The 13,996-nt window shown below is 51.4% G+C and overlaps 1 non-coding gene across 1 annotated transcript; it reads left to right on the top strand.

Moving 5' to 3' along the window:
• Window positions 1–9,814: 9,814 nt before the first annotated feature.
• MIR148A (microRNA mir-148a) lies at window positions 9,815–9,874 on the top strand. The gene has a single exon (NR_162543.1). It is a non-coding gene; the product is annotated as a microRNA mir-148a (primary transcript).
• Window positions 9,875–13,996: the final 4,122 nt, after the last annotated feature.

Below are 13,996 nucleotides of genomic sequence, written 5' to 3'. Positions count from 1 at the left end.
GGTAAAATATCAACAATTTGATATGGTTCAATCTAGTATGACATCCGTTAATTCAGCATGACTCAAGGGCCTACCAGGTGCATTAGGTCAATTGCCATGGGAGATCAGAAAATGAGAAGGACAGAGTTCCTCCTTGAGTCTCTAATTTATTTCCACAACTTGAGTGCCAGGTAGAAAGTGATTTGCCACTTAGGAGGGGCAGAGCAACTCTGGTTTGGGGGAGGAGTCCACGTTTTTCAATGATAATTCCTTATATCATTGCAGTGTCTTTAAGTGCATAGAGTCACCACCAAGCTCCATCTCTGAGAACCTTTGGTTTCCAAATGACCCCTGGGCCAAGGTCAGAGCCTTTACCCGTGTGTTCAGAGTGCTTACCTCTTGTTATTACTTTCCCCTCATGTATACACCACTGCTTTCCCATCTGGTTCTGCTATTCCTATTTCCTGGACTATTCTTTCCTCCCGCTTCCCCGGCAGTAGAGTGTAGTGTTCAAGAGCATGGGCACGGCTGCTGTTGTCTGGGATCAAGTCCTATCTGTGTAACCCCTGGCAGGTGTGTGATCACTGGATGCATCAATCTACTTGCCTGTAAAAGATGTTCTGTGTACGTTAAGTGATTTATTGTATGTAGGCACTAGAAGAGAGCCTGGTACAGAGGAGGGACCCAGTAAATGTTTGTTGTTACAACGTCATTCTCATTTTTGAATCTCAAGTTTCGCTCTTCTTTAAGGATTCATTCAAGGACCACTATCTCCCCAAGGCCTCCTCCAGATTCCCTTCTTGCAATTTCTCTGCTTCCCCTGGTTTCCCACCTGCACTTCTGCAGCTGTTGCATGACACATTCTATGTTGTCATTAAGCCCCTACCCTAGGTCCTATTTCCTCTACTAATCGTGTGATGTTTACAGATAGGAGCTGTAATCCTGCAATGCAATCCAACACTAACTACCACACTGGTGCAGGCTCTGCAGGTTAGGGGCTTGTTCTTCAACAAAACCACCCGTATATAAGATCCAGACACCAGTTGCGCTTTAGAAGGTCCTTGGGCTACCTGCACTCCTGATGAATTGGCTGCAAATGCAGGAGTTCTTAAAATTCCATCAGGTTTGCTAATTTGGTGTAATACTCACAGGACTCAGAAAGTGCTCTACCTAAGGTTACAGTTGTATTGCAGAACACACAAACCAGGATGAGCCCAAAGAAGAGGCACACAGGGCACAGGTCTCAAACACAAACTCAGTGTGGACTCAGGACAAATACTTCCTCTGGGCCCATTGTTTAAAAAAGAATTATTTATTTATCTGGGAAGGAGAGAGAGACAGAGACAGAGACAGAGAAGTGTCTTCTGTCTGCTGGTTCACTCCTCGGATGGCCACAATGGCCAGGGCTGAACTAGGCCAAAACCAGGATCCAGGAGCTACATCCACATGGGTGCAGGGGCCCAAGGATTTGGGCCATCTTCCACTGCTTTCCCAGGTGCACAGCAGGGAGCTGGATTGGAAATGGAGCAACCAGCAATCGAGCTGGTGCCCATATGGGATGCTGGTGCTGCATGTGGTGGTTTAATCCATTTTACAACAGTGCCAGCCCAGGTTTGTAATAGACAGAGGGCCATTTTACTTTAAGATAATGAGGTTTTTTTTTTTAAGATTCATTTATTTGAGAGAGAGAGATCTTCTATCCATTGGTTCTCTCCCAAAATGACCACAACAGCCAGGGCTAGGCCAGGCCAAAGCCAGGAGCCAGGAGATTCATACAGGTCTCCCAGGTGGGTGTTGGGGTCCAAGGACTTGGGCCATCCTCTGCTGCTTTCGCAGGTGCATTAGCAGGGAGCTGGATTGGAAGTGAAGCAGCTGGGACTCCAACTGGCGTTCATACAGGGTGCGGTTGCTGCAGGCCACAGCTTTGCCTGCTATGCCACAGTGCTGGCCCCAGGGTAATGAGTCTTAAAAATTGGCTTTCCACTCAAGTGAAGTGAGTGTCCAGAAGAACCAATGACAAGGTGGATGTAAGTGGCCACGTTCAGATGCCAGGTGTCATTGCTGCCCCTGGGCCCCTGGGACTGTCTTCTCACCTCCTCCATGCACTTAGCATCTAATTTGTTTTATGCAGCCAATTCTCTCAGTTAAGGTTCCTGTCAGTTCTGATCATTGCTTCCAAATGCCTCATTTAGAATCAAGGAAATAGAAAGCCACATTAACCAAGTTGGTTTGTTGTGCAGGAGACTACGGAACCAAAGATGGAAATAAAAAGTAGCATGAATGCCAGTGCATTGCAGGGACTGTGAGATGGGCTCACTACAGATGATGCCTTGGCAGATGGATAGACTCTGCAAAACAGCAGAAGACAAGTCAGCAGAACAAGCAATAGGATTTTTCACCGTTAAAATTCAAAACTAGGGGCAAGTGTTTAGCTTAGAGTCCACGATGCCGGTTACAACACCTGCTTCTCACCTCCAGAGTGCCTGGGTTGAATACCCAGCTCTGGCTCCTGATTCCAGCTTCCTGCTAATGCAGACCCTGGCAGGCAATGGTGATGACTCAAGTAGTCGGGTTTCTGCCACCCACATGGGAAATCCAGATTGAATTCCTGGCTTCTGACTTTAGCCTCAGCCCAGCCCTGGCTGTTGCAGGCGTTTGGGGAGTGAACCAGTAGATGGGAGTGCTTTATTTCTCCCTCAAAGAAAAAAATTAAAAATGAAACAAACAAAAGAAAAGCCGTTCAAGCTATAATGAATGAGAGTGTAGTGACAGATTCATCTGGGCTGGGCTGGGTATTTATGAACTGTGTGTCTCAGTGCTGGCTATAGGAGCTGCCCAAATGGCTGGTTGCAGGCAAGAGGAAGATGGGGTTTGGGGAGGACAGAGAAAGCAAGCTGCCAGAGACTTGGGGAGGAGGTGCTGCCTCCGAAGGGGGCACGATGTGGCCCGCGGATAAAACAAGGGTCACCGGGAGCACACACTGAAAACACGTCTTGCACAAGTGCAGTTGTAGGTGGCTGTACAAAGTCTGTTTAACTAGAAGAACTGCAAATACCGAGCTGACAATAAAGAGCTCCTTTTTATGAGTTTGAAAGGAATGTAAATGATTAGCATCTACCACAAGAAGAATATCACCCCGGATTGGAATAAGAAGCTCTTAGACACTATTCTTTTTATTTAAAAAAAAAAAGTCATTTTGCTGTCATGTTTGGAAATTACAAAAAATAAATGCAGTTATCCTTCAGTGGCCTCTGGGGGCTGGTTTCAGGACTCCCTGTGGGTACCAAATTCCAGAGATGCTCAAGTCTCTCACACAGAACAGCGTAGTATTTGCACGCAACTTGCAGCATCCTCCCACATGCTTTCAGTCATTTCTAGAGAGCTTCCCATTCCTAATACAACATAAATGCTGTGTGGAGAGATGCTCTACCATAATGATAAAGGAACAGGGACAAGGAAACTCAGGTCTGTCCATGTTCAGTAGAGAGGAATATCACAGGCCTAACTGCACAGTCCCCTCACGCTTGGCTCCATCTGCGGAGTTGGCACCTGCACGTATGGAGGGCCAACTGTGTATTCGCACACATCTCCACACCTGCACGGTAGGAAGCCTGCTACAGTGGACATTTAGCATCCTAAGTGTCATGTCCACTTTAAGAATTAGAACATCATCAGTTACATCCACATTTGGGCTCCCTTCCTACCCTCTTCCCCTTCACCCCTAACCAGTGATCTGAGTTTTCTGTTTATCATTTAACTTTAAATTTGTATTCATTTGAGAGGCAGAAAGAGACAGAGGGAGCTCCCATCCTCTGGTTCACTCTCCAAATGCCTGCAGTGGCTGAGGCTGACCCAGAGCCAGAGCCCAGAGTCAGGAATGCCATTCAGATCTCTCATTGGATGGCAATGCCACATACCTGAGCCACCACTGCTGCCTCCTGGGGTCTGCATTGGCAGGAAGCTGGTGTCAAGACCTGGAGCCAGGAATTGAACCCAGGCACCTGGATGTGGAACATGAGTTTCTGAACTGTTTATCATTTCTTTTTCGTTTGTTGTCACTTTCTGTATATTGTTCAGCTTTGCTGCTGTGTGAGCTTTATAAGAGTAGCATTATAATATCTGTAGGCTCATAGGCTTGTGAGGAGCTGTAGTGCATTAATTTTCACTGCCGTATAATAATCCTTTAAGTGAGTAGACTCCACTTGCCATGGATTTAATCATCTCCATCTGTTTATGTTTTCAGACTTGTGAATTTTTTCCAACCTAGCGGGTATAAAATGACATCTCACTGAAGTCGTAAATTGCATTTGCTGCACTAATGAGGCTTGCTACCCTTACCTATACTTAGCTGCTATTTGTTTTTCCTCCTCTGTGCAATGCTTATTTATGCTTTTACTACTTTTTTTTTCTTGTAGGGCTCTCTTTTTCTTACTGGTTTTGGAGGAGTTCTTTAAATGGTAAGCAATGTTCTTTACCAATTATCAATTTGTTGATCTTTAAAATTTGCCATGCGTAGTAGCATTTAGAATGGGGAAGACATTTCAGAATATGCAGTTCATCTCTCTCATGTACCAGTGAGAAAAGCAGAAGTGGGCAGGTAAAGTCATTCACCCTGAACACAATACTCAGCCATGCTGAGTCTCTGAATGTTTTAATCCCCAGTTTAAATTATTTTTCTGTTATACTATGATTATCTCCTTCATTTGAAATTTTTAAGAGTGCCCAAGCAACACAAGGGTTTTTCAAATGCTTCATAGAAAACGCACATTATAAAGAACTTTTGCATGAATTTCAAAACTTTTGCATCAAAATTTTAATTCAATTTTCCATGCACACTTGGAAGTGCCATCAGACATGTTGATGGTAGAAAAAGGAAAAGATAAACATTAGCAAAAGAAGAACACAGAAATCAATTGAGTACCCCTGGGCAGACGCAACTGCTGTTTCTGTCCTGGGTGTCCTTTCCCGAGAACTGGGACAGACGCGGGTTTTGGAGCGCATACCGTGTGCTCATTGGGAGGGAGTGCTCATTGGGAGCCAGGCTGTCTGTATGGATTCTTGCAATTCCCCATGACACTGTGATGTAGATTATCACCAAGATCCCGATTGTGTGCAGAGAATAGTGGCCTCCCAGAGATGTCCACATTCCCATTCCATGGCACAGGGTAATGAAGGTGGCCAGTGGAACTGAGGGTGCAGATCTGCTGAGTTTAAAATAGGGGACAGTCCTGGATTGCCCAGATGAGCTCAGTGGAATCACAAGAGTCCCAAACGTAGAAGAGGGAGGCAGAAGAATTGGTGGCAGAATGATGTGAGGTGAGGAGGATTCAGCGGATCATTGCTGCCTGGGAAGAGGGAAAAAGGGGCTCACGATCCAAGGAATGTGGGTGGCTCCCTAAAAAATGCAACCTTGTGGACGCCTTGACTTTAGCCCAATGTGGCAGGTGAGTAATGGCCCCAAAACTGTGCTTGTGTGAATCCCTGGGACCCGTGCATGTTATCTCGTGCGGCAAAAGGAAGTTTGCAGATGTGATTAGTGACCTTGAGATGGGGAGATTGCCCAGTATAATCACAGGCTCTTTATAGAAGGAGTCAGAAGGGTGACAGTCAGAGAAGAAAGGCAATGACAAAAATACGCACTGGAAGACAGAGGAAGGGCCACAGCCAAGGAGTTTCAGAGACTTCTAGAAATGACAGGAAACCGAGTCTCTGGACAGAATGTGGTGCTGTCGACACCAGTGGGACCCATGGTGGACGTCTGTCCTCCAGAACTGTACAGCAGTAAATCTGTGCTGCTTAAGCCACTAACTGTGTGGTGATTTTTAGCACAGCAGTAGAAACTGCAATACCTGGTTTCTAGCTGGCCACATTGCTACTGGGGACGGAGACAGGGTTCAGACCCAAGCCTGCAGGCTTCAGAGCCCATTTCTTTAACCACAATGACAGTCATAGATAATGTAGACTTTAAAAGTGCACACGCTTTATTAAATCTATTATTTTAAGTCATCCGGCGCCACCATATTGAATAATTGTGTTCCATTGAATCTGATCAATCCCCTATTGCTGGGTACTTGGGTTGTTCCTCATGTTTCAATATTATTCAACCGGCAGTGGGACACGTCTTTCTCATGACATTAATAATTTCTTTAGGAAAAACTCAGGATGCGAAACGCTCAGTCCAAAAAAGTATGTTTTAGGCCAGTGCCGCGACTCACTAGGCTAATCCTCCACCTTGCGGCGCCGGCACACCGGGTTCTAGTCCCGGTCGGGGCGCCGGATTCTGTCCCAGTTGCCCCTCTTCCAGGCCAGCTCTCTGCTGTGGCCTGGGAGGGCAGTGGAGGATGGCCCAAGTGCTTGGGCCCTGCACTCCATGGGAGACCAGGAGAAGCACCTGGCTCCTGGCTTTGGATCTGCGCAATGCGCCGGCCGCAGCCAGCTGTGGAGGCCAATGGAGGGTGAACCAACGGTAAAGGAAGACCTTTCTCTCTGTCTCTCTCTCTCACTGTCCACTCTACCTGTTAAAAAAAAAAAAAGTATGTTTTAGAAAATGGCCAAATTATCTCCACAAGGATTGCATTGGAATATAACGGAAAAGAAAACACTCCACTAGAGTAGGGATACATCTACCTTCTGTCTCTGCAGTACTGCTGGTATTAATCTGTGTTTCTTATCCAGGGACACGCCCAGTGTAATTGCATTTTTGTTTTTAGCTATAACATTATTTCTTCTGCAGACTTCTTGCTTGAGAGCAAGAGCGTACTTTGGGGTGGTGTGGTCTAACCCGCCAACTTAGAAAGCCCCGGAGGCCTGGAAGGAAGAGCGGACTGATCAAGGGCTCACCTAGTGGGAGGTGCCTGGTGAGAGCCAGCCCAGGGACTCCAAGGCCAGTTCTCTTCCCACATCTGCTGCAAATGCCACCAGCTCAGCCTCCCTCCAACTTAGCACCATTATTGATTTTTTTTTTCTCCTTCAAGTAATGCAAGAAATCTCTTGCCCTTTTAATCAGAATCCTATTGTGGGGACTGTATAGTAATAATGAGCACCCCAGTATGCAAGAGTGAGCCTGTTTCTCCTCTCTGGCTGTGAAATCTGGGAGGCTGACCACAGCGCTCCCTTTCTCTAACAGTTCAAGGGGAAGTTAGTAGAAGGGATTGTGGCACCTTCTTGATTCTTTTTCTGATTTGGTTGGCTGTGACACACAGCAGCAAGGTTGCTTTGTCCTGGGCTCTGATGGCCACACGGGATGTGTAAAGGCCCTTCCCTCCCTCTGAGGACAGCAATGAAATAGGAGGGTGCACTGTCATTTTCTGGCTGCCCTGGATGGCTGAGGGGAGACCCCGCCTCGTGCCTCCTCAGGCCGGCTCCACTGCACTGCCCTGCGCTCTGCTCCAGCTCCTGAAATATTGATTTTTACAGAGCCGGCGCACACACACTGAAAAATCAATATTCCAGTGCACACAACAGAGCAGGCCGCAGAGCCGTCCCAACCCCCGGGCCCAGGAAGCCCTGGCGGCAGGCCTTGGCTGAAGAGGGTGCGGGGCTGGGACAGACAATGAGTGGGGGGTTGGACCCCGCACACCCCGGGGATGTAAGCTAAAGCCAGCTAGTGTGCGTGGGGCGGCGAGAGACAGCCAGGAGGATGAGGCAGTGGGGAGGAGCAAAGACGGATCCTTCTGTGGGGTAGTGGGGAGAAGGGAAGAGAGAATGGGGAAAATTGCCCAGGTAAGAAACTCCTCGACGAGAGCGGATGTGTGCTTTTCTGTCTCCTTCGGCGGAAAAAAGGATAAAGATGACCCAGACCCTCGATTCCACAAAGGATGAAAGCCAGGCCAGTTCGGAGACCGGTTTTTATCGTAGAGCGTGGCCAGAGGCACCTCTCACGCCGCGGGCTCCGCCTCTGCGCCGCCGCTGGGGCGGGCAGGGAGGCGTCCAGGTTGTGGGTCCGCTCCTGGAGCCCCTTTCTTTCTGGAAGCACCTTGGTTGGCGCGCCCAGGGCAACCCAGGCGGAGTCGACTCCTGCTGCACGCCCGTCCAGGGACTTCTCAGGGAGTCCCGAACGCCCCCGAGTCACACCTCCCCGCAGGTGGGAGGGCCGGAGGGGGGGTCTCCAGGCTCCACGCTCGGCTCGAGCAGAGGGGTGGGAGCGCCGATTAGCGCAGTCCCTGTGGATGCTTTTAGGAAGAATCCAGAGCTGGCATTCTGCGACTTTCCGTGGGCTCTCTGAGCTCCCTTTGCTTGGGGGTGGGGGCCGGGACGACAAGGGGGCCTCGCGACCTCGGGGAAGTCTTGCTGTGCGTCGCCCTAGAAGGCTCTGGCCGGGAATCTCGCCGTTCGCTCTCTCCACCAGCAGCCTAGGGAGGAAACCGTCCCCTCTTCAAGGTTTCCGTTTCCTACTCGGCCGGCGAGCAGCGTCGCTGCCCGGGAGGGACCCGGGCCCCGGGGAAGGGGCTCGGGGGAAGCGGGCGCTCTTGGGGGAGGCACCCTGCAGAGCCCCTGCTGCTCGGGCCCGGGTGCGGGAGGCCGAGCTGGCAGCGGGAGGGCGGCGCCGGCCGCAGAGCCAGGTGGCCACCTGGAGCGCCGCGCCCCCAGCCCGCCCCGCCGCCCCCGCCCCCGGCCCGGAGCGGCCGGTCTATTTGCATAAGGAGGCGTCTCCCGGGCCCGCCCGCGGCGCACGTGACCCCGGGGGAGGCGGAGGGAACCTGCTGACTTGACACGAGCCGCTGTGCGGCTCCCCTTGGCGCGGAATAGCGAGAGCAGCCGTGACCTCCGACCCCGCCCGCCGGCAGCCAATAAGAGCGCAGGTCGTCTCCAAACCCAAAATTTCCACGTCGGCAAAAGTCAAGATGGAAGGGAGCGGAGCGGAGTGGAGTGCGAGGGGGGGAGCCGGCCCCGGAGTGCCTGGCGGCCGGCGCCGGAGGGACAGGCTGAGGAGCCCGCGGCGCGCGCAAGGGCGGTCGGCCTCGGGGAGGCCGGGGCACGACCACCGCCCGCAGCCCTGGGCGCAGCCGGGGCACCCCGCGCCTCGCCAGCCGGGGAGCGCAGCCCACTGCACCTCCGCCCAGGCTCTCTGGGGTCGTAGGGGGGGTGGGGGGCGGCGAGCTGGGGAAGGCACTTTCCAGACCTGTTGCACGGGCGCAACCGCGGTTCAGGTGCGGTAGGTGGGGGAGGGGACCGTCGGGGTCCGGACGCCGCTGGGGCTGGGGGTGCGGGGCGGAGTCGAGGCTGCTGGCTGGAGGCGGTGTGCGAGGGGAAGGTGGGTGCCGACGGGTTCCGCGGGCAGCTCTGCCTGATGGGGCAGGGAGAATCCCAGAGAGTGGGTGGGTGGAGCGGCGGGGACGGGACTGCACAGTGGCGAGTTCCTGGGGCCGAGCGTCGGAGCAGCTGCGGGACGTGGAGGCGCGGGCCGGGCCGGCAGAGCCGTGCGTTCCTGGGCCTGCGTGCGCCCCGGCTCCGGGACTTCGTGCAGGGCCCCCTCCCCCATCGGCTTTCCAGATGGGAAGGTAAAAGTTGCCACTGGTCAGATGGAGTGCGTTGGCTGCATGCGCAAGTTTCGGTGGCAGGGCCGAGGAGGTCGGGGGTTCGGCCGGAGGCTGGGCAGGCGTGCGGGGGAGGGTGCGGGAGCCTGCAGCCAGCCTGCGGCGGCGTGGGGACTAGAGTCAAACCCCCTCTCTGCCGGGCATCGGCAGTAACTCTCCGTAATTAAGGACTCGCTCCACTATCGGTCGCATCCTGGGCGAAGTTGCTTGGACCGAGTTACTCTTTGTCTTCGCCGGGGGAGCGCACACCTGCGGGGAGCCGCCGCGGGAGGAAGACAGCCCGCTCGGCCTTTGGAGCCAAAGTTCTGAGACACTCCGACTCTGAGTACGATAGAAGTCAGTGCACTACAGAACTTTGTCTCCGGAGGCCGCCGACGCCGGGCCGGTGGCCCTGGTGGCCACGTCGCCGAGCGCCTTCCCCCTGGGGGAGGGGCGCGGCCGCAGGGGTCCGGGTGCGGCACGAGCGACTGCACTAATTGCCCTGAAGCCGGTGGGTTGATCCACTCCCCGGGAACCAAACCTGTACCCCGGTGGATTTGTGACTGCTGAGTTTTTTATTTGGTTGCTTTTTTTTAAGTGGGGGGGGGGGATTAAAAAATAAAAATTAAAAAAAGCCTCGCGCTTTTCACGGTTATTTAAAAGGTACTCAGAGACTGGCTTCACTTGAGCCGCAGATTTATTAATGGGTGTATTGGTGTGCAGTGCCTATAGGATTTAAACTCTCCTCCCTGAAGGAGATGTATTTGTACCAGAGCCACGGTTAATGGGCTTTCTCTTCCACCGACAAATGGCAGCCTGCAAGGACTGAATTTGGAGACCTGGTCTCAATTCTGTTTCTGATTTAGGTCCAGTTCACTTTTTTTTTTTTTTTAAAGTAGGTTTTATTAATGGAAAGGGGGCACTTTTTCCAAGAAAGCATTTGAAAATCACTCTCTGGAGCAGTCCGTGGAGAGACGGCTCTTTTCCCTAATGGGACGTGGGCTGTGGTCGGTGAGTTCCTATCTGTACTAGTGTGCTCTGTGCTTGAGGGCCTGTGGCTGGCACCACATTACAGTCCTGTTTCATAGACATTGTCTTGGTCAAGTTTTGTATGCTGATGGATTCCAGGAGTTACAAAAACTCCTTATTAACAAGCACTTAACCCACGTTCATGGAGTGCCTGCTGGGTGCCAGGCCCGCGGTGCTGACCAGAAGGGAAGACCTTGTGCCTGTGTTGCAGAGTCAGGTGAAGCCAAGCCCTCCTGATAGAATGTGGTTGCTTCAGGTGCCTTAGAGTTACCTCCTGTGTCTCTGGGAGAGCATGGATTTAAAAAACAACACTCTGTTGCAGTTGGTGTATCACTGGGAGAGGAGGGAGGAAGGGCTAAAGGGGGAGAAGTGTGTGGTTTCCTGATGTTGGAATATACTGTTAGGAGCTGCGGGCCGCTTTCCCAGGAATGCTGTGTCTGGGTCCTTGTGTCGCCTGTCTTCTATATGTGTTACCCCTTTTCCTGCCTTTTTGTGAGCAACTCTTTTGCCTCTGTTCCTTAGTCCTTTATCAAAAAGGATGGCTGGGTGACGTCTGCAGTTTAATAAAGTGATTCAAACGCGGGCACTTCCTGGATTCATTTGAGCTGGAAGGTGTACTTACTTGTAAAGGTCATTTCCTGTCCTGATTTTTATATTCGCGCATGTCCACATGATAATTCCAAAAAATGCCACACTTCAGCCCACTTTGTACGAGAGTGCGTGTGGCCCTCTGAGGGAGCAGGTGCAGAGGAGTTGGGTCGGAATCTGCCCCTCAAAGGTAAGGAGTGGCTGCTGTGACTCAGTCTGACTTGACTTTATGGTGAAATAACTCATGGAGCCGTCTCTGGCTTCGTTCCCTGCCTGTGACCAGGAGGTAAAGGACTGTCCAGACAGGAGGGCTGTGGTTTGCTCTGAAGTTAAGGTCCAAGGAATAGGAACTAGGAAAACAGGCCGTCTGAGAGTGCCTACTATGGACTTGGCCTTGTCTCTTAGACATCGGTCGTTCAGCAGCCAGGGTGTTGGCTCCTCCTGTGCATCAGGTGTTCAGACCCGGGGAGTGTCTGGGCTGTGGGCCCTATAAGGCCTGCAGAATCATTTTGTCTGGTCTGCCAAGGGAACTGCAGGTGGGAGTCGAAATTCAGTAAATGGAAAGCAAGCTAACATTGAAGTTGATAAATTTTTGTATAGCCCACGAGTGATGTTAAAAATATCCAAATGGCCTTGGCAGAAAAAAAAGGCTCCCCACCCTGTAAGATGCTAAGGATGCAGCAAGTGAACAAGAGAGGCCCAGTCCCTGCCCTTTTGGAGGTCATCCTTATGCGAGAGGTAGACAGCGCAAATACAGAATAAGCAGAAGGGAGCATGGGGAATGCTGGGGAGGCCATGGTGCTATTTTAACCTGAATTGCTGGGCTGAAGGAAGCCAGCGGCAGCGGCCCGTTTTGCATGGCCAAAACCTTCCCATCTTTATTTTAGACATTTCAGATGAATGAGCCAAGCAGCAGGTGCCCCTGAAACTATCACTAAACACTGGTAGCCTTTCACTTTTTAAAAGAGCATTTTTATTTTCAAATGCAGAGGTTGGGAAATAGCGGGGTAGGATGCTAGAAGATATGCAACGAAGAAGCAGCACTGGGAAGACAGCCCCCCCACCGCCCCAGGCTGGGAGTTCCTCATTTGCATATAATTTCTGACCACATAATCCAGCAGTGAAAGTCTAGGATTCCAGGAAGCCCGGCATCTCAAGAGTGTTTATTCTGAAAACGCCAAGTGCTCTCAGATGTTCTTCGAATAATTGGGAATGGGGTGCACAGCGTGTTGTTCGGGATTCCCAGGAGCCGCAGGTGTGCTGCCGTCTAGTCTCCGCAGGCTGTTCAAGGAGCACGTTCTCCCTAGTCTCTTAACATGGTGCAGTTCCTGAGGGCACGACTTGCAAGGAGCTTCCATGGACTCATCACAGGAAGCCTTACACACACAAAGAAGCTGTGGGCAGCAGAACAGGCAGGCGAGACTGTTCATGATGCTGCCGTTGACGGGTGAGAAGTAAAGAGCCCGTGGCCTTGGAGAGGCAGCTGGAAGGAAGGTGATGCCCCTGCAGTGGACCCTGGCAGAGTTAGATGCAGGTCTCGTGGCCCTGACTGACGAATTCGCTAAATGGGCACTAGGAGGGCCAGTGGTGGCGTCACCATAGCAGAAACCACCCCTGAAATGACCTCTGCTGCTTAGATGCGCTCCTCTGCCAGTTGATAGGAAAAATACCAAAAAAAAAAAAAAAAAAAAAAAAAAAGCTAATTATAAACAGTGCTTAATGTGTGCCCGGCAGTGTGATGTTCACATATAATAAATCATGTGTTCTACGAGGCAGGTACTGTTGCTGTTCCCATTTTACAGGTAAGGAAGCCGAGGCATGAGGAGGCCCAGGGCTACTCAGCGAACAGCAAGAAAGCCACAAGTGCACTCAGCCTGGCCCAGAAGCTGAGATCTTAGCAGCTACACAGTGCTGGGTATCATTTAGTTGCCTAACGGCTGTGGCACAGAATACAGCCAGGAAGTCCAGGTTCAAAGTGAAAAGCACCGAACTTAATTAGGGTTTTGCTCAATGCGGTTCGTTAGTCGGTCTTGGCATGAGGTTCATGTCCAGGACTCCATCGTCGAGCTACTTTGGGAGATTATTTTGATATTTTGAGTCTACTGGTCACTTGCTGATGGGCAGAATTGAGTGCTGATAAAAACAATAGCAGTTTCTTCAACAAGTGTCCTGGTTAACAAGAACATGAGAAAAGCAGTAGAAGCAGGAAATAGCTGAACTGCGTTCATACATTCATTCAACAGCCCTTGAGATCCTACCATGTGTCAGCCCATGACGGAAGCCTTTTTGGTGTGATACACCCACAGTGCTGCTAAATTAAGCCAGGAAGGCTTCCCAGAGGCAGTGATAACTGCCTAAACTAACTAAAGTATGAGTAGGAGGGCAGTTCCAGTTTAGGGGAAGCCAGTGTTCAGGAATGGGCAGTCTTTGTGTTTGGCAGGGTTAAAGGTCACATGTAGAGAAGTGACAGCAAGTGAGGCTAAGGAGATCGGCTAGGGTAAACCAGGAGTGCCTTGTGTGCTGCATTTAAAAATCTGGATGTCATGGAGCCAGCGTTGTGGCGTAGTGGGCTAATCCTCCACCTGCAGTGCCAGCATCCCATATGGGCGCCGGTTCGTGTCCCAGCTGTTCCACTTCTGATCCAGCTCTCTGCTTATTGCCTGGGAAAACCGTGGAAGACAGCCCAAGTGCTTGGGCCCCTGTACCCACGTGAGAGACCGGAAGGAAGCACATGGCTCCTGGCTTTGGATTGGCCCAGCTCTGGCCGTTGTGGCCATTTGGGGAGTGAACCAGTGGATAGAAGAACTAACTTTCTCTCCTTTTCTAACTCTGCCCCTCAGAAAAATAAATAAAAAAAAATCTGGATGTCATCCTCCAAGCCAAGG

The sequence above is a fragment of the Oryctolagus cuniculus genome, chromosome 16 (assembly GCF_964237555.1).
Source record: "Oryctolagus cuniculus chromosome 16, mOryCun1.1, whole genome shotgun sequence".
Lineage (NCBI taxonomy): Eukaryota > Metazoa > Chordata > Mammalia > Lagomorpha > Leporidae > Oryctolagus > Oryctolagus cuniculus.
This window is presented reverse-complemented; position numbering and strand designations above follow the sequence as displayed.